General features: G+C 44.9%; 1 protein-coding gene and 1 long non-coding RNA gene across 16 annotated transcripts in view; both read right to left on the bottom strand.

Annotated features, from left to right (window-relative positions):
• Positions 1-25,417, bottom strand: part of LOC141917769 (soluble lamin-associated protein of 75 kDa-like) — a 93,953-nt gene extending 68,536 nt beyond the window's left edge. For 3 of the 15 annotated variants that reach the window (XM_074811224.1, XM_074811244.1, XM_074811245.1), the window contains exon 1: positions 16,431-23,540. The gene's annotated coding sequence lies outside the window, so the exon portion shown is untranslated. The other 12 variants (XM_074811236.1, XM_074811237.1, XM_074811230.1 and 9 more) reach the window with 11 other exon arrangements.
• Positions 7,755-9,759, bottom strand: LOC141917764 (uncharacterized). The gene is made up of 2 exons (XR_012621443.1): positions 7,952-9,759; positions 7,755-7,921 (listed from the first exon to the last, which is right to left on the bottom strand). It is a non-coding gene; the product is annotated as an uncharacterized LOC141917764 (long non-coding RNA).
• Positions 25,418-25,650: the final 233 nt, after the last annotated feature.

Raw genomic sequence — 25,650 nt, 5'->3', positions numbered from 1 at the left:
TGTGATTAGTCTAAGGAATGAATTATCAGCCTAGGGAAGCACAGGGTGTATGGAAGGGTGCATGTCTCTGCTCCCTTCAGTTGCATAGCCAAATTCCCTAGATAAGCCTTGAAGGGAGGAGACATAGACTGAGTAAAACCATATGTTCAGGTTAAGGCCTACACCTTAATTTACGACTATAGCCTTGAAGAAGAGCTAAAAGATTAATAAGAAAGAAAATCACCCAGCACCAGATGGAGCTAGAGGCTAGATAATTGCCCAAGAAACAAAAACTGAGGAAAAGGTAAAGGTGGTAGGGGGAGATCATGACCACCGACTCAGTTGGACAAAAGCACCCCATTCCCTCTCAGCGCAGAGACAGAACCCATGCTCGACCTTTTCCTCATCTCTCATGCAAATGAGTTCATGGAATTGATACAAGGAAATGATCACCTAGTTTGCAACTTATTTACTTATAGCAACTTATAATGATTTCTGAATATTGCTTAATAATCCTGCTTGCCCTGACTGTTCTGTGGAAGCTTACCAAGGGCTGCTGCTACTGTGTCCATCAAAACAAAGCAGTTTTCTGTGGAAACCTACCAAGAACTACAGTGTTCAGCAAAAATAAGAAACATGTCCTTGGAAAGCAGATGTGCTCTAACTAGTTTAGTCTTGGTAATGAATAAGATAGCCATATATGGACGGTAGAAATGGATACACTGGCACTTTTAGATCAGATAGAATGAGTAAACCATCTGAAAACACTCTTGTTGTTCAAGAAATTGGCTAAGAGAATCTGCGCATGCTCCGAGGAAAAGTACAAGGTGAGAAAGACTGTGGGAGAGAGGCAAGTCGACATTGGCCTGTCAGCCCTATGCAGCCCCTGAGAAGCAGCAAGGCTTTGATGAGAAACAGGCCTTGGGAGAAAGAGAAGAGACTGCTGAGCTGTGCCAAGGTGGCAGGGAAAAACAACGGCCAGCTGCAACACTGAACTGTGGCAAAGTACTGAACTGTGAGAAGTTACCGCCGCGTGAACAGCGCGTGAACGAGAGGGTGATTGGTCTGCACAGCGCGTGTTAGAGTGGTCTGATGCTGATAGGAGAAAAGGTTGATAGCTGTCTGATTGCTGATTTGCTAATTATGAAGAGCTTTAATGAGAGCATAAGTATGTACTATTGAAAAAATAAATGGCCCCTGCCCTGCAGAAAGAAAGAACACTCTGACTCATTATTTTGGCCGCTACAACAGACTGTGAGCCTTCCTCCCAAAGCCCCCCGAAGACGCCCCCCAGGAGGCAATGCGCAGGTGCAAAGAGAACATAAACTGCTGACATCAGCCTCTAGAACTAACCCAGCCTTACTCATGCATATGTATGTTTGTGTTATGTAATCCAATGAATATGTATAGCCACACTCGATAAGTTTTTGGTAAAATGTGCGGTGGGTGTGCAAGCTTTGTGGAGAAATCCCCTTGCACCCTGGTGCCAGAGTAAACATACCTGCTGTATAACTCTCTCTGAGTTGTAGAGTCTGTTTCCGTGAATCAGAATACCTGCCTCTCTTTGTCTAGTATGCAAATCAACCAATAAGATGAATTTAAGGCAACAGAAAACTTTGCCAGGGTACACCCACCACCCAAGATTACTGGACCTGAGACAACACCTGAACCTGAGGTGGTGATCTGGATTCTTTGACTCCCTTCCTCTCCCCTTCCCTTCCCTTCATCAATAAGAGACCATATCACTTAGTATACTTTTTTCAAGTTTAAGTTGTTTCTACCACAAGTAAAACATTTTAACCGGTCATTTGGTGTTGTTTCACCTTAATTTAACACAAGGGGATCACAAAACCTTTATGACTCCCTGAGCTCCCAGTCTGGGTTGTAACACCTTCCAAACTGGAGGGATAATGTTAGAGAGAGTAAGAAGGTTTGAAAACTGAACAAGCTGGCAAGGAACATGGGTGCCAAGTGGGAGTAGGACATGGTCTTCTGATGGCAAGTGGCAAATAAAGTTGCAGAAAATTAAAGAGGAGGCATATCTTATGGACTTGTTGAAGAGGTACCTGGAGAAGTAGGAGGTGAACCTGGGGACAGAGTTGTGGAAGACAAGCAGGGGCAAAAGCAGCGTGGCTGGCTGTGTGGGAGGCTGAGTGTGGGCTACAAGTGCTGAGCTATAGGAAGGCTGTTAATCTTTAAGAGCAGATGCTGTGAGGTATAAAGTGCAGGAGCAAAATCTGAGGGAACTGGAGAATTATAAAACAACAGCTCTAAACTGCTGATGCATGGAAGGGAGAAAGATCAGTGACCAGAGAGGAAAGGTAGGTCATTAGGGGTATCTATGTGGTGTTTGGTGTTATTAATCAGGTTTGTAGTGTGTAGTAAAGGGGAGACAGAGGAAAGGGGGAGATTAGAAAGAGTGCGTGCTGAGCACAGGAGAGATCAAATATAGGTCAAAGAGAGGAGGATCCAGGAAGTAAAAATCTGTCTTAGTCCTATCTTTCTGTCTTTTAGATGTTAATTATTTTCAAACACACCTGGAATGGATTTCATTTTGTGTATGGATATATTCACTTCAAAACTGAAGGGAAAGCATGAAAGGATTCTTTAAGAAAACCTAATTTTTCAGATTTATTAACTGTGGCTATTTCCAGTTGTCTCAAACACAGAATTTTAATTTAGTAAATATCTGGCACACTTTCACTGTAGGAAACACTTGCATATTAATTTCCCAAAACTCTCTACCAAAGAAAGTGCTCTTCAAGAAACCAAATGATAATCCCATTAAAGCATGAGACTGTGTAGGAAAATGTAAGTAACAGATTAGTAGTTTGTATACAGAAGAACTTAGTCTTTGATTAAATAGGCTACCTAATCAAATGCCTAATTTTAATCACTTGAGCAAAACACCAGTGGAGATACACAGGTGCTTAATCAGGCATATGCTCAAGAACCTTACCTACCTAAGGTGGGTTTGAGAGTTGTGGGGATTCTAAAGGATTTCCTGCAAGGAAATGGACGTGTGAGCAATCCTGCATATGAGCAAGACTGGTAAAGCCTCAGCTTCCACGAAGACATAACCCGGAAGGAATGAGGAAGATCGCAGGAAGTAAAACAATTTCAGGGTGTGGGTTTGGGCGGAGAAGGAAGTTTGTACAATGTCGATGTGGCAGTTTTCATCCAATCAGAAGAGAGAGCTTAAGGCACATGTGCAAGGCTAACTGTCCAATCAGAAAGAATTATACCCTGTGATTGTATCATGTGATTCTCACCTGCATTATAAAAGGTTTGCTTCACCACAATAAAATTGGCATTGCTTAATCACGTTGATTGTCTGCATGTCCATATCTCCCGCAGAGAGTGACATTGCATAATATATTTTCCTAATATTACTCTACCACCCCACTTTTGATAACTGGTAAGGTTTCTGTCCTGTTTTCATTAAAAGCCATAGAATTTTTGTAGCTGTTAAGAGATCATGTTTTCTGCAAATGTAACTGCTATTTAATTAAAAGCATTCTTTAATGTTGTTGCTTATACTTTCATTCAGAGTATCTAGTTTTGTGTTAGTACATTTTGGTGGCGGTTTAGTCTTTTAGAACTACCACGTTGGGCACCAAAAAGGACTGTGGTGGGCTAACCCTGGCTAGACACCAGGTGCCCACTAAAGCCGCTCTATCACTTCCCCTCCTCAACCGGACAGGGAAGACAAAATATAACAAAAGGCTTGTGGGTCGAGATAAGGACAGGGAGATCACTCAGCAATTACTGTCACAGCAAAACCAAACTCAACGCAGGAAAATTAATTGATTACTAATCAAAGCAGAGTAGGGTAATGAGAAATAAAAACAAATCTTAAAAACCCTTCCCCCCACCCCTCCCTTCTTCCCGGGTTCAACTTCACTCCCAGCTTTTCTACCACCTTCCCACCCCAAGCATCACAGGGGGACAGGCAATGGGGGTTGCGGTCAGTTCATCACACATTGTCTCTGCTGCTCCTTCCTCCTCACTCTCTTCCCATGCTCCAGCGTGGGGTCCCTCCCACAGGAGACAGTTCTCTATGAACTTCTCCAATGTGGGTCCTTCCCACGGGCTGCAGCTCTTCACAAACTGCTCCAGTGTGGGTCCTTTCCCCGGGGTGCAGTCCTTCAGGAACAGACTGCTCCAGTGTGGGTCCTCCATTAGGTCCTGCCAGCAAACCTGCTCCAGCGTGGGCTCCTCTCTCCATGGGGTCACAAGTCCTGCCAGGAACCTGCTCCAGCACAGGATCTCCACGGGGTCACAGCCTCCTTCAGGCATCCCCCTGCTCTGGCGTGGGGTCCTCCCCGGGCTGCAGGTGGAGATCTGCTCCACCGTTACCCTCCCCGGGCTGCAGGTGGAGATCTGCTCCACCGTTACCCTCCCCGGGCTGCAGGTGGAGATCTGCTCCACCGTTACCCTCCCCGGGCTGCAGGTGGAGATCTGCTCCACCGTTACCCTCCCCGGGCTGCAGGTGGAGATCTGCTCCACCGTTACCCTCCCCGGGCTGCAGGTGGAGATCTGCTCCACCGTTACCCTCCCCGGGCTGCAGGTGGAGATCTGCTCCACCGTTACCCTCCCTGGGCTGCAGGGGCACGGCTGCCTCACCATGGGCTGCAGGGGAATCTCTGCTCCGGCTCGTGGAGCACCTCCTTGCCTCCTTCTTCACTGACCTTCATTTAAGCAGAGTAGTTTCACATACTCTCACTCCTCTCTCCAGCTGCTGTTCTGCCTGCAGGTTTTTTTTTTCCCCCCTTCTTAAATATGTTATCCCAGAGGTGCTACCACCATCACTGATGGGCTCAAACTTAGCCAGCAGTGGGTCCATCTTGGAGCTGGTTGGCACTGGGTCTATTGGACATGGGGGAAGCTTCTGGCAGCTTCTCACAGAAGCCACCCCTGTAGCCCCCGCTGCTACCAAAACCTTGCCACGCAAACCCAATACACATAGAACGCAGATAAACAACAGATCCCTGCAACAACAGATCTCTGTCAGTCAACCCTAAAACCTTCTCGCAGATCAGCAAGCACACAGAATTGAGAAGTTTCAGAGTCTGACTATATGGCCTTATGGCCCATTTACCATAACTTGAGTATCAGAATCAAAGTCAGTGCTACAGTAAGTAGAACATATTTGGAACAGTAAGAATTTAAACCTTACTGTAGATTAATGTTGAGGTTTGAACTCAGCCGGCAGCCAGACGCCACGTGGCTGGCCGTTCACCTCCCCCCTTACTCAGTGAAATAGGGGAGGGACAAAAAGAAGAGAATTCGTGGGTTGAATAAAAAGAAAGCATTTATTAAATATACCAAGAGAACAACAGTAACAATAGCGAGTCCAAAAAAGGAACGGGTAAGATGCAGCAGTGACTTACCGAGCGTGGCGACCGCCCCCCCCCCCCCAGCAACACGCGACCGCACCGGAACCTGAAAACGGCGCCCGCCCGAGAGAGCCCGCGCCCACCTGTATCCCTGGGCATGGCATCACATGGTATGAAATACTCCAATGACTGGTCCGGACCGGCCCTCCAGCTGTGCTCCCTCTCAACCCAGGGAAAGTTAACTCTATCCTGGTCGAAACCAGGTCTGTTATTTAACAGCTTGACAAAGTGATTAATCAATCAGTTAACTTGGCAATGAAACCAACTTTTGGGTGTCCTTAAAGTGAACTGCCTTCATTATAATACTAAAACCACACCCACAGATCAAAAAGACCCCTGCCCAGGTTAAGACCCTTCCCCTGAGCATGCGTAGTAGTAGAAGTATTATGTAAGCTGTATTATAATTGTATGTTAATCACTAACCAATCAGTATCTAATAGGCGTGTTATGGAAAAGTACTAACTTCTGATTTTTTGTGTATAAAAGGAGCATGAAAACCTGCTGTTGGTGTGCTTGATTTGTGGAAAAGTCCACCGAGCACCCAGGCCTGAATAAATACAATATCTCTCCTGAGCATGTCAAGATTTGTTCATTGCACGCTGGGCACGAATCCACTTTTCGGGTAAGAGCAGCTGAAAGCTTGACAGTGTGAGAAACTGTGGACTAAGGTATTGTTTATTAAGATTTATGTTAAGCTCAATGTAAAATTAGACGACAGAAACCACTCATGCAAACAACCACTGGACGCTGCCTGTGTGAGATAAGATAACTGTAATCGCTCACACAAACTGAACCAGATACTGCTCATGCAAGATAACCACCAGATTTCCAGGAAGCGACAAGAAACAGGACAAGACAGCCCATATAAGGATATATGAGTGAAAGATCAACTATGAGACAAAGAGGGAAGACTTCTTACTTCAGCCTCAACAAATACCAGGAGGCAGGAAACGACCCCCCTAACAACAACTGAAGCATGCGCGGAGTACCTCCACTACCTCATGAGCACGGAAGTAAAGATGTATAAAAAGGGGACTATTTGAACTACTCAGCACGGCAGTTGGCGGAGCGCAGACTCCCCTGCCGTCCAGCGCTGTCTTTGCTCATATTCTACTTGCTATAATTAATAAAGAGTGAATTATAGTCCATTGTGGTCTCAATTTATAACAACAGTGTAAAACAAAATTATGAACTTCACAGGCAATGCAGTTTGTGGACTTATCAAAACTGGATGGGATCAAAGAACACCAGGAGAGCTAGGGACACAGATAACTAGAAAGACAAGGTAAAGAAAGTTCTTTCTTAAGAGAAAGATAGGATGAAAGTGAGATGACAAGAATACCGCAGACATTAGGAACTATGTTCAAAGCAAGTAATCAGGGCTTTCAGATACCATGCTTGGGCCACAGACATGATGAGGAAGTCATTACTGAGCATCAGTCTGAGCCCAGTCATTTTATGAAGAGATATTTTAAGCTACCATCCCAGGTGACAGATACTGTTCTCGCAAATACAATGGTAGGCACAAGCATTTTCATATGTCCATGCAAAACAACACATAGAGTATCCCAACTCCAATTCAGCTCACAGCTGGATTCAGTAGTGAATGTTTGTCTTCCTCACCCCATTTTCAGAAGGATGGAAAAAAGGCACATATGAATTAGAACTAGAAATAAACTCCATCCTCTGAGAAATAAGCATTCAAGAAATGCAAATTCAAAACCAACATCAATATGACTAAGAAGCTAGCAAAGAGTCAGGCATCTTGTAGGCTGTTCCAGCAAGACGAAAAAAAACCACCAAAAACACAAGGTCTGGTATTTCTTGTTTATGTAAAAGTCCTGTTTACAGAACAAAGGAAGAATAAAACATCAAAAGAATAATTGTTCAGAGCCCTGAAGAATCTCTTCAGACATCAATTGACTTACATCCCTCTTCTCTAAGCTTTCCAGTGGGACCACACAAACAAGAAGCATCTCAGGGCACAGAGTCTTCCCCAAAATGAATCACCTCTCCCTGCTGTCCATACCTACTGCCATCAAAACTAATATTTAGCAAACTCCTCAGCAGACAGAGCACACTCCTGAGCAGCTCTGTGTTTGCCTCTGCTTTCAGCAGTCTCGTAGTTGCAGATGGTTCATTTTTGTTCCCCACAATTGTCTGGGTATAACCACTGCTGTTTTAGTTCAATCTATTGCAGCTTCATTATAAAAAACATTCGTTAACATGTATTCACTAGCTATCAGTGAACATGTTACCACAGGACTGAAGTACTACATCTGAGAATGTGTAATGGTTTAGCCCCTGCCGGGGTCTGAGACCACACGGCCGCTGCCCCTCCCCCACAAAGGGAGTGAAATACAAAGCCCCGGGGCTGAGATAAGGAGAGGTTTAATACAACAGTGCAATAGCAACACAACAAACAACAACAATAACAATAAGAATAACAGTAATAACAATGAACAGGGCAAAATATCTACCAATACAGCATTGAGAGAAAACCCGGCGGCGCGAACCCCACGCGATCACCGATTCTTCCCGCGCTCCCGCGCCAGGAAAATATGACCGGTGACGTCCGCATGGTATCTGAATAACCCGGCTAGAGCTCCCCCCCCACTGCTGGGGAAACTTAACCCTATCCTGGCTAAACCAGGACAGAATGTTAGCAAGACTGTCTCTAATAGCGGAAAGGAATTCACATACAGCCTCCTCCCTGGTGTCAGCCCATCCTTATCTCTATCATCAACCATCCTGACATCCATTCAAGAACTTATATGCTTCTGTGAATATACTGCATTTCCCCTGCTTTGCACTGTAATACATGTTTGTGCGCTTCAAACTTCTAAGCTATACCTCTTAGTACCCAGGCTATTCTGTCCTGGATGTACTTGAATGTGGGAGACCGCGGCCTGTCAGCTTCGCACAGCTTCTGAGAAACAGCCAGGCTTTGATGAAAAACAGGCCTTGGGAGAAAGATAAGAAACTGCCGAGTTGTGCCAAGGTGGCAGGGAAAAACAACGGCCAGCTGCAACACTGAGCTGTGGCAAAGTACTGAACTGTGAAAAGTTACTGCCGTGTGAACAAGAAGTTGATTGGTCTGCATAGCGCGGGTTAGAATGTTCTTATGCTGATAGGAGAAAAAGTTGATAACTGTCTAATTGCTGATTTGTTAATTATGAAGAAAGAGCTTTGGTGAGAGCATAAGAATGTACTATTAGAAAAATAAACGGCTTTGCTTGTTATAACTCTCATAGAGTTGTGCAGGTCCGATATCCTCTCGCGTCACTTGAATTTTTGAAAAAATGCCTTAAAAGCTTCAATAACTTATTTTCTCTAGAAATACAGATGTTGCTTGTTAGGGGTGGGTTTAGAACAAAGATAAGCAAGTTAATCATACCTCTCAACACATCACCATACTGTACTATATAAATTACTGGAGCAGTATCATCACTGATAACTCAAGATATTAATCCTAAATTAGTGTTCAGCTTTAAGCCTCAGTTGCAGGAATCGGTTTGTTACCTCCTGCTTCTTCAGAAAACTCATTTTCGCAGCTTCAGAGTAAAGGTTGACAGCATGAACTCTGAATGCTACAGTATCAAAAGAAATCAAATACTCCAGCATTTTAAAATCCTTTGTCTGTGCTACACTGTAATAACATTTATGCTGTTATTGTTAACATCCCTAACTATTTTATTATTATCAACTCACAAATCATTCAAATTCCCCAAAATGATGACATTTCCTGGTTAATTCTACAACAGCTGTGATAAACGCTATTCAAGCTAGAAAGCCTTTATGTTGCAGGATTTGCTACCTGCAAAAGAGCTAGATAAAAGATTGGTCTTCTAGCAATACATTTGCTAACCTAAACACATTTCCCATTTTTACATCTGGTGTATGAGAAGTATAAAATCAGTTATGGTTAATGCAGCATTCCATACCATTCAAAGTTCATCGATATTCAGTGCTTGGGAAAGGCCAGTGAGGCAGCAGGCTCATAACCACCACTATGCTAGAACTTCTGAACAAGCTGTATGCTTCTAGCACAGCCCCAGGGGCTACTGATTCAATGGAGACCACATCTTTAATGATTATTCCTCCTCTTCAGCAATTCCACAGAATTAAAGAAACCTATTTAACCACCCTTACTTTATATGTTTTGATGAAGCCTAGAAGAAAGGGTAACCCTGGCCCATAAACAATCTCTAACCATAAGCAGAAGAGTGAAGTGCTAAGGCTTGGACAACAGGCCCAAGCCTGAGTTGACCTATAGATGAATCCTGGATATTTTATAACTGATAACCATTGTGCTAGTAGGTATTGTACTAAGTTATAACAACCCACTTATGCTGGTGTAAAAAGTGCTAAAGCATTGAAATACTGCAGCCTGAACAACAGGCCCCGAGACGAAGCTGCTAACTTAGCATGTAGTCATTAACAAAGTATGTAAGCTCACTAGGGAAAGATGCGGCCTAGAATATAATCAGTAGTGAGGACAAAATGCTGAGAGAATGTATCCAACTTTCCTTTCGCAGCCTTCTTCAAGGCTGAGAACCCAAGTATTTGGCCTTGTTAGAAACTCCCTTGGTTCCCCCCCGAGCCCTGGACAGGCTTTGGGTGGAATCCAACAGGAGAATGAAACCAGAAACTTTCCGCTCAAAACAAAGGTGCCAGCTATTCTGGCTTGTCGATCTCTGGTATATAAGGCTGGACCCGCTCACAGCGACTTTGGAAGCCTCACCTACGGGTGGACGCACCGCGTAGGATTTCCCACTTGCCGGGACAGGCTCTCCAAATCCTCGCTGTAACCGGGGCTGCCCAGCGACTGCGGGTCTGGATGATGATGATAATATATGCAAGTGGTGATGTATTTCTCTTAATTACTATTCTCTCTCTCTCTCATGTAGTAATGATTTGATGCATTACCCTGTATTTTCCTGTTTGTTGCTTTAAGTGCACTATTCTGCCTTTTCTTCCTGCATGTTCTCTGTATTACGCTGTTACATTATTTGGTTATCACCAGTAAAATACGCCTGCTCTTTTCACTCTGGTGTCTGAGTTTAATTGGTATCCTTAATCAGCAAAACATAAATTGGTGTCAGAAGTGGGATCCGACAAAAAATGCCATTATTTAAATTCAAAGGAAATTTGTCAAGTCCACCAGATACTCCTGGTTGGGAAAATCCTCCCTGTAGTTCGCGGGCCCAGGAGTGGGCTCAGGTCGGAGAACCTTGCGAACAATGGGAGAGCTGGCTGAAAGAAGCCGAACCATTAGATGTTCTAAATTATATGAAAAGGATACCTATTGGAAAAGGAAAAGAGACTACAAATTCAAGTAAACGGGGATGGATTTCGTTAACTGCATATAGAAAACACCAGAGTAAAGAGAGGCTGTTGTTGGAGCGCTCCCAGATGGAGCGACAGATATGTGATTTGCAGAGTCAAATAGTGATGTTGCAATGCTGGAATAAGTTGCTTGCTGATAAGCTGGATACTTATCAGACAGTGGCAGAGAAAGCCACAGTGCGAGTAGCACAATATAAGTATAGAAAAAGGAGAGGGCTGGATTTGTTGTGAACTTTGACCATTGGCACCGATATTGACTCTGAGACTTGGAACTTGTTTATTGTACGTATGGTGTTAAATTTGGATTTGTCGTTTGTCATAATTGTCTTAGTGGTACTTGTGGTTATAAGTGTAATTGTGTTGTTTGTGTAAATGGTGTAAGGGAGCTCCTTGTGTGGTAATATAGAATCACAGAATCACAGAATCACCTAGGTTGGAAAGGACCTTGAAGACCATCTAGTCCAACCGTTAACCCAGCACTGACAGATCCCAACTACACCATATCCCTAAGTGCTATGTCAACCCGCCTCTTGAACACCTCCAGGGATGGGGACGCCACCACCTCCCTGGGCAGCCCATTCCAACGCCTAACAACCCGTTCTGTAAAGAAATACTTCCTAATATCCAGTCTAAACCTTCCCTGGTGCAACTTGAGGCCATTACCTCTTGTCCTATCGCTTGTTACTTGGGTCAAGAGACTCATCCCCAGCTCTCTGCACCTTCCTTTCAGGTAGTTGTAGAGGGCGATGAGGTCTCCCCTCAGCCTCCTCTTCTCCAGACTAAACCCCCCCAGTTCCCTCAGCCGCTCCCCATCAGACCTGTGCTCCAGACCCTGCACCAGCTTCGTTGCCCTTCCCTGGACACGCTCAAGTGATTCAATGTCCTTTTTGTAGTGAGGGGCCCAAAACTGAACCCACTCATCGAGGTGCAGCCTCACCAGTGCCGAGTACAGGGGGAAGATCACTTCCCTGTCCCTGCTGGCCACGCTATTTCTGATACAGGCCAGGATGCCATTGGCCTTCTTGGCCGCCTGGGCACACTGCTGGCTCCTGTTCAGCCGGCTGTCAATCAACCCCCCCAGGTCCCTCTCTGACTGGCAGCTCTCCAGCCACTCCTCCCCAAGCCTGTAGCGCTGCTGGGGGTTGTTGTGGCCCAAGGGCAGCACCCGGCATTTGGCCTTATTGAAACTCCTCCAGTTGGCCTCAGCCCATGGCTCCAGCCTGGCCAGGTCTCTCTGCAGAGCCTCCCTACCCTCGAGCAGATCAACACTCCCACCCAACTGGGTGTCATCTGCAAACTGACTGAGGGTGCACTCGATCCCCTCGTCTAGGTCATCAATAAAGATGTTAAACAGGAGTGGCCCCAAAACCGAGCCCTGGGGGACACCACTCGTGACCGGCCGCCAACCGGATTTAACTCCATTCACCACAACTCTTTGGGCCCGGCCATCCGGCCAGTTTTTTACCCAGCGAAGCGTGTGCCCATCCAAGCCTCGAGCAGCCAGTTTTGCTAGGAGAATGCTGTGGGAAACGGTGTCAAAGGCCTTACTAAAGTCAAGGTAGACAACATCCACAGCCTTTCCCTCATCCAATAAGCAGGTCGCCCTGTCGTAGAAGGAGATCAGGTTTGTCAAGCAGGACCTGCCTTTCATAAACCCATGCTGACTGGGCCTGATCATCTGGTTGTCCTGCACGTGTTGTGTGATGGTACTCAGGATGAGCTGCTCCATCAGCTTCCCGGGCACCGACGTCAAGCTGACAGGCCTGTAATTTCCTGGATCAGTGGCCAGTTTCCAATCTGTCGGGACCTCCCCAGTCAGCCAGGACTGCTGGTAAAATATAAGATCGATGTGTTTAATCTAAGAGTGTGTGTGAGTGTGTGAGATGCGGTACTACTGTAAAAATGTTATCATGACTCTTTTGATTACTGAGATAGGAAATCTCCTTTGTGATGCGATAGAAAAATACAGCAGCTGGGTGACCTTGGGGAGTGGGACCCCCGAGGGAGTGCAGGGAATCGAGATACTCGAGAGAGCCCTAAAGACAGTGAAAGTAGGATTTCTCTTAAGGAAATGTTTATGGCTTTGCTAAAAGACGGCATGTCTCGTGAAAAAAAATTGATAGTGTTCCAACTAACGAGCTGTGGTGAATATATACACAGAGAGGGCTGAATAAACCTAGCAAGAGAGTGCAGAGTTCTAAAACTAAGAATCCAGGGACAACTCAGCCTACGGCGCCCCTTCTCGAACCTCAACGGGACCCTGCATCTGCCCACGGAAGGCCCCCTTCCCCCCCCCCCCCCCCCCATAAGTGGATCACCACTTCCGGGGGTGAAAGACGATTAGGCACCATTTTCTGACTTGTACCCTTTGCACGAGGCAGAGGAAGTGAATCAATATTATGATCAGTACAAATGAATTAATGGCCAAGCTCCAGGGTAGTGGGTGCAGAAGGACTGACAACCCCATGTGGAGCTTAAATTTTTTTTTTAGAACACGCAGTCCCCACAAACTGTAAATGCGCTGATTGACACTGGAGCGGAGGCCTCCTTAATATATTGGAATCCCAAGAAATTTAAAGGACAACTTGTAATTATTACAGGTTTAGGAGGAAAATAGATTAAAGCTGTACAAACACAAATAGAAATGAAAATAAGAAACCTCCCAAAATGATTATATTCAGTCATGATTGTCCCCGTTCTTGGATATATAAAAGGTATAGAGATTCTAAAAAGACTAACTTTAAATCTTTCTGATGGTCAGTATCAATTTGGAGTTAAACCCTGTATTAGTGCCAGACCTGTTACCGTCGGTCAAGTAAAAATGCCTCCTGTGCAGATCCCAGCTGCAACTAAGTTAGTCACAATGAAGCAGTATAGAATTCCGGGAGGACATGAAGAGATATCACAGACAATTAGAGATTTATTAGATGTAGGAGCTTTAAAGCCGACCACGACAGCATGGAACAATCCGATCTGGCCTGTCAGGAAGAGTGATGGATCCTGAAGAATGACGGTGGATTTTAGAGAACTGAACAAACATACTGCACCGCTTGCAGCAGCTGTGCCAGACACTGTCACTTTAATAGAAGAAGTTCAGAAACATCCAGGAACTGGGTACGCTGTAATAGATTTGGCTAATGCATTTCTTACCATCCCGATTGCAGAAGAGCATTGGGATCTATCTGCCTTCACATGGCAGGGCCGGCAATACACTTTTACCAGACTACCACAAGGGTGGTTGCATAGCCCCACTGTCTGTCATAGAATTGTAGCTGAACACTTAGATGAAATACAGCTGCCTCCTCACACACAATTAAGTCACTATATAGATGAGGTTTTGATTCAAAGAAATGATGAGGAGGAGGTACAACAAGCTCTTGAATTAGTGGTAGATCACATGAAACAGAAGGCTTGGGAAATTAACCCTGAAAAAATCCAAGGACCATCTCAGACAGTGAAGTTTCTAGGAATTCAGTGGCACTGTGGGCATCGAGAAATACTGCCTAAAGCCCAACAAAGAAAAATTTTTTAGATTTTGTTGTACCGCAAGACAAAAAGAAGCTCAAAGATTCATTGGGCTATTCGGCTTCTGGAGGCAACATATTCCCCATTTGGGATAAATTTTAACCCCTTGGTACAAGGTGACATGGAAAAAATATGAATTTGAATGGTTTGAATTTGAATTTGAATCTAGTATATAAGGCTGGACCCGCTCACAGCCTCACCTATGGGTGGACACACTGTGAGAGACGAGAAACCAGGCCTGCGATAAACTAAGAAAAACAGCCTGAGAAAGCAAAAGTTGAGGCTGATCAAAGAAATGCCTCAAACACTCGCAAGACAAAACTATGAGTCACAGGGTGCATTCTGTGGAGGTCGGAGCTGATAAGGCTGCCCCAATAACACAAGATGCAGCTGGAGGAGGGAGCCCTGTGGAGACAGGACGGCTCTGCTCTGGGGCACCTGGCCAAAACTTCAAGGGCCATCTGTCCGGTGAATGACCTTTGCTTCATTATCCACGGAATGCATATTAAAGTTAACACCCCTCAATATGCTAACGAGGGCTAACATGATCATGCTAATTACATCATCCCATGAAACACCTCACCCCTCCCCGTACATGGGATACGTAGGTATGTGGGTCGACCTAGGGGACGGACCCCAGGAAAGGGTGTATAAATCAAGAGGGGGGAAGGAGGGGGGGGGCCTGGAGAGTGCAGTGAAGCGAAGAAGACGGATGCAAGTGAAACAGACGGCTGCCTCCTGTGCCTGCTGGAACCCTCGCTGGCAGGATCAGCGCAGAAACCCAGACCGGTGATCTGTATTTCCCCATTCCCTCTATCTCCCTCTTTTCCCTTTCCCATTAAGCAATGCAAGGCATATTGTATTGCTTGCCACAACTTGCTATATACTTAGCCAACTATCGTGTGTTCAATTAGTACATTGTGGGCAGTTAATAAATGTTTGGACTTGGAGACTTGTTGTCTGCTCCATTGGGGATTTGCGAATCTGAGTCACTTGTCTCCCTCGTCTGAGTGGGACGTGACACACCGCGTAGGATTTCCCACTTGCCAGGACAGGCTCTCCAAATCCTCGCTGTAACCGGGGCTGCCCAGCGCCTGCGGGTCTGGATGATGGTAACGTATGCAAGTGGTGATGGATCTTTCTTAATCACTCTTCTCTCTCTCATGTAGTAATGATTTGATGCATTACCCTGTATTTTCCTGTTTGTTGCTTTAAGTGCACTATTCTGCCTTTTCTTCCTGCATGTTTTCTGTATTACACTGTTACGCTATTTGGTTATCACCAGTAAAATACGCCTGCTCTTTTCACTCTGGTGTCCGAGTTTAATTGGTATCCTTAATCAGCAAAACAAAGAGACACTGTCACTGTGAATATGCAGGTCCCCTGTTCTACAGTAATAATAAAATCATAGGATAGTATTTTACTACAAAAATAAAGTACAGGACCGAGAGGAACAACCCATATTTGAAAACAGATCAAAAATCTAAAATGCTATTTTTGAAAAAAATCCATCTTGCTAGATCTGCAACTCAAGGAATCATTTAAATATATATGGATATATAATTTAGAACATTGGTAGATTTTTCCATTTAACTTTGAAAACAAAGAAAGAGATATGTTAGTCCTGACTATTCTCACTAATTTTAGTGAGATTTTAGGGAAGATTTGAAAGGTCATCACTCTTTTGAGGAAGGATCTTTTTACATAGGATCTTTTTTACATTTTTACAGACTCACTGGAGAACACCAACTAAATCTATAATGACTAAATAAATACATGCTGTTACATCCCATTGTCCAAAACAACAAAAGAAAAAAAAGTCAGCAATAACAAACAAAACTGCAAAAATGCCAGAGAAGAGCTATCAAGACACTGCATATGCCATTTCAGTCATATCTAAAACAATGCAGTAGGGGAAACACATTAAAGCAGGCTTTTCCACTCAGGATTGTTTAAACCATACTGAAACAGCTGTAAGCAGAAGTTTGGGAGGAGGGTTGAATTTTGCTTGATTATTTAAAAAAAAAAAAAACACAACACAACACATTTCTATTGTATGAAAAAGGTTTTTTGTTTGTTTTTGAACAGTTTATGAAATGACTATCCAAGAGTCATTAACTGATGAAAACAGTTCCAAAGATAAGCATACACCTCTGCCATAGATGCCCCAAACTTTACCTTTCACAGATCAAAGGATGACTAAGACTTTCTGGAATGTATAGCTGATACAATTTGATGACTAGGTTACAACCTTGTGGAGCTGGAGGAAGGTATTTATCTGGTGAGGAAATGAGAAGCTAGTAACTTGTATACAGAAATATTTAAGGAATAGCAATGTGAAAATAAGCATAAGTACACTTCAGCTCTAATAATACTATTTGTGTTTGAAGTTTATAAATGCAATTGGTAACTCCTTTAAATTATTACTACTACTTGATATTCATTGATTGGTACAAGATATTGATAAACCAAGCCTTATTATACCTACGAACATAAGCAAGTAAAGGACTCCTCTATCCTGATGAGTTTCTCTAATACAGCCAAATTCCATGTTCTTCTCTTAGTGATTTCATATCAAACATTTCAATTTTTCAATTTTAAAAATAAAAACAAAAGCATTAATAAATGTCACTGAGGTGAACTCCATCTGTCTTTCACTGGCAAAGATTCTGCACTGTAATAGGTGTACAATTACAACTATTTAAACCAACCTGCACAGATAGGATGTTTGGAGAAGTAAGGAGAGTTAAGTTTGTTCTGAGTTGTGTTATTTTTGCAATACTAATAAGAGTAAAAAAAAAAAATCTATTTTTAATTATTAAAGTGAAGAGACATTATCTATCTTAATATGCATACAGAAGAAATTAAGATTATTTTACAAGTCATTTGTCAGAGTAATACCTCTTTGTAAAGGAGCTAGGTTATGAAACACTCCAAAAAGACTTGGTACTGTGTGTCTTGATCATGCATTGCTGGAGATAGTTCATTGGAAAAGTACAGTAGAATCCCATTTTAATTACTCAGCTTCCACACAGTAAAGAAAGGCACCGTAAAACATTTGCTTCTCAGAGCAGATGCTGAGTAAGATCAGATTGGGGAAAGGGAACAGGGAAGCAACTTTAACACCAGTCTGCTATATCAGAGTCCCCAGCAGCTTTTCATTCATAGTGTTGAAATTGAGATGATCACTGAGGTTAATGACACCTGAATTTAAACGTTTATAGTATAAACGTCTCTCTGCCCTGATGTTTTCCTCTGTGAAATAGGTGCTAAAATGTTTTCTTACTAGCCACCGTTAAGACAAGAAGTTCTTCAATATTTAAATCAAGCAGAGGTCTATTAAACAACAAGAAAGGTGCTGGTGTGATTAAGGAAACAGAGAGAAGATGCATTCAGTTCCCATAGGAAGTTTTGAGGAGAGACCATAATCACTCTGATTTGCAGCAATCTTTTATGGGTCCTCCAGTGAAGCAGCACTGATTTTATTATACTGATCACTCTGTCACAATACTTATTCCCCTTAAAAACTGGTGGGTTATATACCAGACTATGACCAATGGTGTGGCCCAGCACACAAAACAAGTATCTGAACTTAAGCAGGAAGGAGAAAAAGTTCTCTCCTCTCTCTTGCATGCACACACACACAAAACCAAGTATCAGATGGACAGTGTCTCCACACCAAAGGGTAGTTTTCCAAATTTCTCATTATTAATACTGAAAACACCACAGCCCAAAACAGCTTAAAGATCACTTTTTAATTGTTTCCTCTAAATAGGACATTAATATGTATCTAAAACCAGTGAGTGAGTATATCTTGTTTTCCATTAATGCTAGTAAAACCTTTTGCTCTAGCTCCCAAAGTAACCCACTTTCTCAGTCTGGATTTAACACTCCGTAAGCAGGATAGCAATGCTGCATCAACGTATATCTTAGGCAAAATACTTCCCCTTGTTTTAAGAGGGAAGTATCAACTCTACCTAAAAACAAATTTTAAAAAAAACACACATCGTATAGAAAAACATGAGAGTGTGTGTGTGTATGTGAGACTATATGTGTCCACATGTATTTTCACACATATGCACACACAGAGACATCTTTTGTGGGAAGCACCTATTGCAGCATTGCAATTTTTCTTTTCATATATATGCATAAAGATATATGTATATATAATAGATCTTGTATATGTGTGTGGCTATAATACGTAAATTGCAATGCTACAATAGATACTTCCCACAAAAGATGACTGGCCCTACCCTGCACGGAGTGGCCTGGCCCAAAACGTGGCTGTTTTCCTGAAAACTCACATAAAACTTGGCACCACACAAGCCCGTCTGCGCCCCACGGCGCCTGGGCTCCGCACCGGGCAGATGCTAGGCGAGGCGAGGGACGGCGGGCCCAGCCGAGGGGAGGCCGGGCCGCCCACCGCCGCGGGAGGGCCTGGCCAGCCCCACCGTCTGCCCGAGCCCTGATAGAGCCGCATCTGCCCCCCTCCACGGCCTCCATGACAGTGGGCTCGGCACGACCACACAAGCCTGTCCTGCGACGGCCGCAGGGGCCAGGCACTGCCCTCAGGGAGGGAGCGCGGCACCCGTGGGACGTGGCGGTGGGAGTACAGGCGAACACCTGGCGCCAGGGCCTACCGTGGGGCAGCGGCCGCTCCGGCCCGCCCACCTGCCTTCCGGTGGGCAGCACGCCCCGCGCCCACCCGCGCAGCCTCCCTTACCCTGGCTGCAGCAGGCAGCCGCTGAGTCCTTCCACTCGCCTAGCTAGGCCCGGCTGGGCTACGCAGAGAAACAGGAAGCCCCGGTAGGTTATCCCTCACATCCCCGCCACGCCTCACCTCAGCCAGCTAGGCAGCCTCCCGAGGCGGCGGCAGGAGAGGAGGAGGCGGCGGAGGCCGGGCTCCCCGGCAGCGTTCACGGCTCTCTCTGCCTTTCCGCGGTCCTGCTGCCCGGCGCCTGATATCATTTTCCCGGGCGGCCTCCCCTCCCGCCCCTCGCCGCTGACGTTGCTACACCTCGAGCTGCTGACATGGCGGGGGCTGGAGTCCCCGCGTCATCACCTCCTGACATGGCGGCTCCTGTGGTACCACAGCCGTCGGTGGCAGTAGTGGCACCCGTGCCCCCCACCATGGTGGCAGCGGTGGTGCTACCTGCACCATCGCCTGCCATGGCAGCAACCCTGGTATCTGTTCCATGGTCAGCCTCAGTGGCAGTGGTGGTACCCACTGAAACAAAGAGTTTCACTCAGCAGTCAGAATCCAATATGACTGTTAAGCAGGTATTCTTTATTGCAGCGCTGGGCAGCACTGGGGTTTACTCCACCATGAGTACTCCAACTACTAACAAAACTCTCTGACTAATATACACAGAAAGCATACATATGCATCAGGATTCCTGGAAAAGGCAGTCTTATGCTAATGGCTTCTCAGAATTCATTTACATAGTCTGAGCATGCATAGTAAAAATAGAGTGAGGGTCTTCTCCCCCCTCCTGGAGGTCCACACAGCCTTTCTCACACTGTCCGCTAGTTGAACTTTGGGCTTCCCGTGTCACATATGGTCATGGAGTTACCTCATCCGTCCTTTGGCTCCTGTTTGCTTCAAGGTGGTTAGTTTAAACCAGCTTCCAGTCACTTATCTTGACACTGGCGTCTTCTCAGGTGCTTATCTGGCATTTTTAGGTCCCTGTTATCAGGGTTGTATTCAGGGAGTTTACCAGACTGTCCAAGGCCTGTTTTATCCCCACTAGGCAAGGAGTTACAGGTTTCAAGATATTTTACAAATGGGTAAGACTACAGGGGGTAGCTAGGAAAAGAATATAAATTAAGTTATATACATTGCATACAAAAATAAAAATAACATTACTGGTTTCTATACACTAACAAAGTCAGGGGGTCTTGAGAGGTGTATTGGTCTTGTAATTTCAAGTATACTTGCAGCAGCTCCTCTTTCACCACGCCATCACCTGCCATGGTGGGGGGCTGGTGGTACCTGCTCCGTGGCCTAGGCATGCAAAGGGAACCTGAGGCTGCCTCAGAGCTGGTTAGTATCCACAGGGAGGAAGGAGCAAAGCCACACATGGTCTCCTAGTGCTAAGCAGGTTGCCATGAGACTGGGGTGAAATATCCCCTCTGCAAGAAAGGCAGCCCCACAGCCATGGCCAATAAGGGCTACCTCCGCATCTCTGATAGACACCCACACCGTGGGCCAGCCTGAGGCCTCACCACCACTCCTGTTCACCAAACTGGGGGGTGACTGAACTGAATTACTGGCAGAAACATGTTTTCCAAAGGAAAACAGCCAATAGCCAGCTCTGTTCCCCAGCACTGACCATCAATAGACTGCAGCACCAGAGTGTCCACCCCTAAGAACACCTGCATGCCAGGGAACTGAAAAGCAGAAAAATTAAACAAAGGTTCTTGTGGAAGGACAGCACTCACGCTTGACTTAGGCTATGCAACATACCCTTGCTTTGTAGCGTATGAAGCTTTGTGCCGAGCTGGGGAAGTACTAGGTGCACAGCTGTGGTGACATCATTGGGACAGAGGAGACTGAGCACAAAATGGGGTCACTGCCCCATGGGAGGGACAGCAGTCATTCCACTGACTTTGCAATGCTGTCTGCCAAAGATAGGTTTGTTACGGGCGAATAGGGAGTAAAAATCATAGCACAAATTTGCCCAGTATAATCAGCATCGATAATTCCCACATGCACAATCAACCCATTTAAAGTACCACTAGACCTTCCGATCAATAAGGCACTCAACCCTCACCCTATAGGTCCTTTTGCATCTAACGGTATTTTAACGATGTCTTTCGTTGAAATGGTTACTGTGTCAGCAGTGGATACATCCATGCCTGCTGATCCAGTGGTTTTCCCTATGAGGCGGTCGCATAAGGGTAGCTGACCTGGGTGGCTCTCAGGAAGGGGTTGCTGGAGGGAATTTGTGTCCTCGCACGCCCTCTCGCACTCTTCTTGCCGTTTCCCTGAAGAGATTGTCCGCTGACATGAAATTTGGACCAACATTGTTTGGCAAAGTGCCCTATTTTTCCACAGAAGCTGCAGCTTAGTCCTGCGGAATTGCTGGCAGAGTTTCTTGGATCTCTTTGTTTGGCAGGACAATTTGCTTTAACGTGTCCCTCCTGCCTTGGGTCTCCTTGTGGTAATTGCATATTCTCTATAGCAGCCCTTCCAGCTAATTGTCTCCAAGTCGATTGAAACACCATGAATTCTATTGGTTGAAATAAAATCTGGGCGAGATGAGTAATATCGTAGGGGCACAACAAATCCGTATTTATTACTCGTATCAATTGCATGATTTTGGGGGAGTTAATGCCAAATTTTGCAGACTTCGTTTGTAAATCTTGCACAACCTTCCAGGAAAATGGGTTATGATCATCATTTTGCCCCGAAACAGTGTGGCAGGTGCATCCGCCTAATGAAAGCAGAGCTTCTTGGCTGCTGAAGTGTAGCAGCTTCTGGCTGTCTTTGTTCTCAGGGCCTCGCAGTAGTTGGGCCTTTGGCCAATGGGAGCCGCTACTGACTACAGGTCAGATTGGGCCTGGGTATAAATGGAGTCCCCTGGGGGAGCCATTTTGAGCTCGTCCCCTGGAGCAGCATGCTGTGGTTGAGGACTCTCCCCTTGGGCCAGGACGCTGCCCAAGGAAACTCCTCGAGGTGCCTTGGGTCGGGACGCTGCCCTGAGCAGGTCCTCGAGGTTGAGAGCCCTCACTTGTCAGGCGAGTGATAAAGCGTTTTGGGTTGTCGTTAAACCCTAGGGAGTGGGGCTTTGTTCTGTGTTTTGGATTGCCCTTAAACCCTATAGAGTTCTTTGTGAAGCGTTTTGGGTTGCCGTTAAACCCTAGAAAGTTGCTCTGTTCTCCTCTCACAGACATTCGAACCTGTAATATACGGAGGGCTAGTTAATTGTGTTAATGATAAATTTTTTATTTTTTTTATTTTTGGTGGTTGGTTGTTTATTTGAGAGCCTCTGTAACAACCAGGTATAGCTTTGAACACAGGATACGCTATTGATTCACACGGCCCCAAGTTGGAGCCAGTCTCATGGGGGAGATCAAGTTTTTCAACTAGATCCCAATTCCCTACTTCAGTTGCCTTTTCCTGACCTGTGCCCAAAACTGACTTGGATGTCGTGGTGTAACAGCCACAGTGGCGGGGGGCAAAGTCCAGGGTAGTGCCATCTTTTCCTGAGTGTTTGGGTGGCAATCAGGACCTCCTGATTGCCTCATTATTCGGGAGGTTACTATCACCTCTTCCTCATCACTGTCCTCATCATTTGGCAAAGGAACATGCATATGAGTGACAGAAGAGGAGGGAGGTAACTGGAACTCCTCTTTTCCCACAGGGGGGGCACTGGGTACAGTAGGTTTGCCTTTATTAGCAAATTCTTCTAGCTGCTGAGCAGGGGTTTTATAGTTGAACCTACAGGAATAGTCTTTTGGTGACTTCCAGGTGTTCACAACTTTAATCTGATCAGCAGGTGATGGGTAACTAGGGGATCTGTTTAGTTTCTCATTTAGATCTTTAGTTGAAGAATTAGACAAATTAGGCTCCGGAGGGAGCTGTAATGCTCCCATTTTCTCTGTTACAGTTTCTATGTCATGGTCTTTATCAGAGCATTTTTTCTTTGTCTCAGCAGTTGCTGCCTCTAGGTCCCTTTCCTTACTGTCCCGCTCTGCTTTCCATTCTTTTAGAGTCTTACTCAGCAGCCGCCAAATAGTAGCCAATTCTGATGCATCTTTTGACCCTTTAGAGATTGCATCCCATAATTTTTGCCCTACTTCTTGCCATGCTGATACACTAAACGCCGTGGCAGCTGTTGCTTCAAATCCGTGCATTTTACTTCAAATGAGCATTCGCCTTAGCCCATATTCACTAGTCTTAACACCTTTATGTTTAAGTAATGCTTTCCATGTGGACAGTATTGTTTGCTCTTCTTTCGTTAAATGCTGTCCCATGTCTATAGTCCCGTTCCCGGTGGCTCACCATATTAGGTGTCAAAGTTCAGGTCCAGACCAAGCAGATTCCCACTGCTCTTAGCTTCACCGGGCTCCGTCTCCGCTGCACGTCGTCCTGCAGCCCACCTTTGCTAAGTCGTGAATCCCGAATCACATCCTTGTCAAATCATGATCTCGTCCTTGTTGCACGTCATTGTTGTGCATCGGGGTCACCATTTGTCGCTGTAGAGACGGACAAAGCGACACACACACACTCACATGGGTGAACAAGCGGCTAGTTTTTTTATTACTAAAAGCATGCATTTTTATAGATTTCAGGTGCCAGAGTGTTACAATATAATTGGTCAAAAAGTTGTTTTTAACATTCTCATTGGATAACCTTGATCAGTTTCCTCCCTGCTTGCTTCATCCTGCTATGTAGTCAGCAGCTCCTTGAAAGTTATTTGCTTTAAGCATAGCTTCCTTATCTCAAGGGTACACCGGAATCTTGTCAAGGTCAAACTCTTCTTCAATCAGGTTATCGGCAGACCAGCTGCCTTCCCTGACAGATGTTACAGCTAGTGATGCTGGGACTTATCCCTAGAGAAAATCAAGAACTTAACAGGCAAAATACTGCAGGTTACCAGTGAGAATCATGGGTTTGACAAGTAGAGGACTGATGGCAGACATTACTGGGGGAGCTCTGATGTCTACACGCCTGTTGAAGTGCACAGGTAAGGCCAGCAAGATTTGGCAGCCAAGAAGGAATGAGTTTATCACTAATGATTCAGGAGTGCCTAACCCATCTGGAAAAAGGGATAATCTGCTCTTTGCAAGATTTACATAACAGATGAAAGCATAACAAACCAAGCATACAAAACATGCAAAAGCACAGCCACTGACCATCTCACTCTCACTCCTAGAGAAGGGCAAATCTTAAAAGTGGGGGTGTTATTAAATTAGGTGTAAAGAAAGAAACGCGAATCTTGCAATTCCTTTTACTGATAGTTTCTTTTAGAGCACATCAAACAGCTATGTCAGGTACATCTACCCTTCAGCTTTCTCTTCTTTAACCTCTCCCACCAACCTCCACATCATGGACAAATACAGCCTTGGCATCCTTTGCAGAACTATGTTCACTTCAGTAAAAGTGATTTCATCTTGTCATCTCTATTGATGTTGATTCAGTCCATCCATGTGACTTATTAGCAAAAGTCTCTGTGTTCCAAAGTCCCATAACAAAGTTGGTTTTCTTTCTTATATTCCTGTACTAAAGCTAGAAACATCTCCATTTCTGGTCAGATTAGTCCACGTGCAGAAGGATTTTTCTGTGTCATCAGAACTTTCATTATCCAACAGCATGTAACAGAAATAACAGTTCCTAAGTTAACACCTCCTTTTCAATTTCCAATTTCATAGCCTGAAATCTCCCTTTTTCCTCTAAGTACTGTATGAGTTTTGTTTTCCCACTCAGAACTTATTTTGATTGGCCTCTACTCTCTAAAACACTCCACGTTCTGTCTTCTGGTAAGAAAACATTTTTGCGTGATTATATTAAGTTTTAACAGGAGATTAAGATTCCTGGAACATTTCAGAATTATTTCATAAGATGCTTTCATCTGCATCTTCCATTTCTTGACAAAATTTTCATACTCCCCAAGTACAGAATGGTCATTTATAGGTAAACCAAAGATGCTATAAATGAGCCAAATAGAAAACTTTCTCCTGTAAAAAATGTGGATGTGAGAATAAAATCTGGATAATTCCTCCTTACATTGTAACAATAGGAAGTCCAAATGGGTAATACAGAATGCAGTTGCTCACCACCTGGTGCCAACCAGAAGTGGAAATGAGAGAGAACCCACCTCCTTTATATACTGAGCGTAACATCACATGATGTGGAATACTCCAATGGTCAATCCAGACCCGGCCCTCCAGCTGTGACCCTTCCCAGCTCAAGGAAAGTTAACTCTATCCTGGCCGAAACCAGGACACTGCAATTAGTAGTCTGGCCTCTGCAGGATGCATATCCCCTACCCCCCATCTCCCCATACAATACCCTTATGCAGTTAATTTGAAACCTGGCTCTGTGGCCTCTGTCCTCTTGCTGACCCCAAGGCTTATGGCCCCTCACAACTTTCCTAGTGTGAAATGAAATACTGCAGCAGTCCCATCTGCTCTGTGCAGCAAAAAGTCAACCAGGCATTCACTAGTCACAGTCTTTGAGAGTTAGAGAGGCTCTGTGCAGGGCACATGTGGGAGACATTGGCCTGTCAGCCTTGCACAGCCTCTGAGAAATAGCTAGGCTTTGATGAGAAACAGGCCTTGGAAGAAAGATAAAAAAGTGCTGAGTTGTGCCAAGGTGGCAGGGAAAAACAACGGCCAGCTGCAACACTGAGCTGTGGGAAAGTGCTGAGCTGTGAGAAGTTACTATTGTAAT

Source organism: Strix aluco, chromosome W (genome assembly GCF_031877795.1).
Source record: "Strix aluco isolate bStrAlu1 chromosome W, bStrAlu1.hap1, whole genome shotgun sequence".
NCBI lineage: Eukaryota > Metazoa > Chordata > Aves > Strigiformes > Strigidae > Strix > Strix aluco.
The sequence above is the reverse complement of the archived record's forward strand: the minus strand, read 5'-3'. Positions and strand labels throughout refer to the sequence as shown.